Consider the following 3,186-nt stretch of genomic DNA (forward strand, 5'->3'; position numbering starts at 1 on the left):
TTTGAGCTGCTACACAGCGCACGTGGCCGGGAGGTTCCTGTCAGCTGGCTTCAGAAGGGATGGCCCCGAAGCCAGCAGAGGTTACGTGACCTGCCAGCGTCAGTGCTGAGAGGCAGACCTGGATCCAGAGCCCGTGTGTTCCCCACTGCCCGGGCCCACCCTGCCTGGCTGCGGGCCCCTTGGAACATCCAGAGAACATGCCGGCTGCGCTTACCCTGGGCCTCAGCCCAGAGTCACCTTAGCGAAGTGCGCAGCGCCGAGGGCGGGATCCAGTTGGTGCCCTTGCGGCTGACTGATCACAGGTGTGCTGTGGCTCCCTGTCACCCCGCAGCTGTTCCAACTGCACCAGCTAGCCCCAGTGTGGCCTGGCACGTGGGGCTGAGGGCCGTGGTCTGGAAAGCTCCTGGGTGTGACCGGGTAAGCCCCACGCCAGCTGGCCATGACATCAGGGTCGAGGCAGCCGAGCTGGCCCGGCAGAGTCCCGGCGCACTGGCAAGGAAGGGTGGGAAGGTCAAAGACCTTCACTAGCCTGGACGCCCCTGACACCTGGGCCCATAGGTGTGCATCGGGGCACCTGGCACAGAGCCCCCATCAGTGACTCATCCAGGAGAGGAGAAGCCCCGCTTCCATGAGAGCCCAGCGGAGAGGAGGCAGCCCCGGGTAGCTGGAGGGGCTCAGGTTCCCACGCCCGCCAGAGCAGCTGGTAACACCATGCCCCATGATGCTGGCCCGAGAGGGTCCGGGCTCACACCCTCAGACGCTCTTTACAGGGTAAACTGAGCAGCCCCTGCCTGCTTCGCGCCCTGGGTCTCACTCACCACCCGGTGCTGCCGTGCGGCCCAGCCTGGCTTGGTAAGACGGTGGTGTGGTCTACACCCTCTCCGACCAAGAGCTCGGTTTTTCAAAATGTCTTCAAGCAAAACTCTGGAATGTGAGTGCCGGAAGAGCCCCTGAGCACCCTCCAGCCCCCTCTTTGCCTGAACCGCAGAGGGCCCAGGGCTCCCCTGCGTGCGCGGACAACTGGGAGGCAGAGCTGGGGCTCATGCCGGGCTTTCCACCAACCCCAAACCCAACCTCCTCTGCCACGTTCGGGGAGAGCAGGCCTTCTGCACTCGCAGGAACGGCTCGGCGTGTGGGCCTGCAGCTTGCAGGGAAGGACCTCAGCAGGTTCTCAAGCACGTAAGGAGCATCGGGTCCTCATCAGCTCTTCTCAAGGGCCTGAGGTCCCCGGCCGCGGGCTGCTGGCCACAATGCCTGGAACAGAGCACAGGGTCGTGGTCACAGGCACAGCCTCCGGGCCACCGCAGAGTGGCCTGCGTGTGTAAGCGGCAGCCCGCGGTCCCGTCTGTAAGTAGTGATGGTGCCGTGCAGCGACACCGGAGCGGCAGGACAAGGACACCTCACAGCAAGCGCAGTGGTCACGGTGGTTATCTGCCGCGAAGGCTCCTCTGGGGGACAGACTGGACAAGGGAAGACCAGTCTCCCCAGGGGTGAGGCCCCTCCAAGGGGGCACAGGTAGGGAGGAGGCAAGCCATGCCCTACCAGCGTCCACCCTGGTGTCACGCAGGTACACACTCTGGGCCCTCCCACCACCCAGTGTGCCTGCGGAAAACACCTGCAACTTTGCCTTCCGGTCTGGACGTCCGTGCACCCGGCCGTGTTGAGTGGGAGGGGATTTGGTAAGATTTGTCAGCTCGGGAAGCCCCTGGAGGGTTCAAGAAGCAAGGGTGGTCCTGGCAAGAGGTCTGGACTCTGAACGGGTGGAGCTGAGGGGCCAGCCAACCTGCTGCCTGCTGTTCCACGGCTCTTGGGCCCACGTCTCAGAAGGCAGCTGGATGGACCTGCTGGCGAAGGGAGGCAGGGAGACTGCCTTGCAGGGTCCAGCCCCTGAGATCCAGAAGGCCACATGGACCGGCTGCTCCAAGCCAGGCTTGGGGTCAAGAGTCAGTCGACACCCATTGATGGGGCACGTGCCACACGCCAGGCTGTGGTTCCAGGTGCCCAGGACATGGCAACAAACAACAGAACCTTGTCCTCGTGAGGTCGCCGTCCTCCCAGGGGTGAGGGCGACACTGCCGCTCCCCTCAAATGCGTGCAAATAAAACGCATGGTGGAAGCACTGCCAAGGGGAAGGCCAGGCAGGGCAGGGGAGGCCCCGCAGGGCTCCGTGCACAGGCAGAGGCCTTGGGAGGAGGGCGCCAAGGAAGGTGCTGAGGACAGAGCAGCGCGGGAGCCCTGAGGCAGGCAGAGGGGTCCTGCTGCTGGAGGGAGGCAGGAGGCGGCTGCGAGTCGGGCGAGAGCGGTCCCACCCCGAAGCCCCCGGCCAGCTTTCCCACCGTACAGGATGGCAGGTGGAAAGGCTGCACAGCAGGACACTGAGGAGGAGAAGCCTGAAGCCAAGAAGGCTGATGCCAGAGCAAGGTGAAAAAGGACGACCCCGAGGCTAAAAGCCCAAGAAAGGGAAGCCCCATTGCAGCTGAGACCCCGTCCTAGTCCGGGGCATCGGCAGATACTCCCGTCTGCCGTGTATTCCAGGAAGGCCGGATGGCAGGTGGAAAGGCTGCACAGCAGGACACTGAGGAGGAGAAGCCTGAAGCCAAGAAGGCTGATGCCAGAGCAAGGTGAAAAAGGACGACCCCGAGGCTAAAAGCCCAAGAAAGGGAAGCCCCATTGCAGCTGAGACCCCGTCCTAGTCCGGGGCATCGGCAGATACTCCCGTCTGCCGTGTATTCCAGGAAGGCCGCGTACACGAGGAAATGCTCGGCCACTAAATCCAGGATCGAAAAGAAAAAGGAGAAGGACTGTCACAAAACTAGTTGGTGGGGACAAGAACGGAGGTACCTAGGTTGTTAAACTTCACAAAATGCCTCGGTATCATCCTACTGAAAATGTGCCTCGACAACTGTTGAGTCCCCTTGTTCATTTCTTTTCTTTTTTTTTGGAGAGATTTTCACTATAGGGCGCGTGCGCTCGCCAGACAGAGAGAGACAGAGAGACAGAAAGCGAGAAATCACCCCCCAGGGGGAATGGTCATGCCGCATTCCCTTCTCCTCCATTCTCCTCTCAGGATCTTGGGCATGCATGCACATGCGCCGGGTGTGAGTTTTAAGCCACCGGGTCCGGGACGCGAACCGCAGTCGACTACGTGGGAGTCCAGCGACATAGCCATTACGCTAACTGCTGGTT

General features: G+C 62.2%; 1 pseudogene; it reads left to right on the forward strand.

Annotated features, from left to right (window-relative positions):
- The first annotated feature begins 2,344 nt into the window (after positions 1 to 2,344).
- The window catches only part of LOC102471615 (60S ribosomal protein L6-like), a 1,851-nt pseudogene continuing 1,009 nt past the window's right edge, over positions 2,345 to 3,186 (forward strand).

Source organism: Tupaia chinensis, unplaced genomic scaffold, assembly GCF_000334495.1.
Source record: "Tupaia chinensis unplaced genomic scaffold, TupChi_1.0 Scaffold000628_1, whole genome shotgun sequence".
Classification (NCBI taxonomy): Eukaryota; Metazoa; Chordata; class Mammalia; order Scandentia; family Tupaiidae; genus Tupaia; species Tupaia belangeri.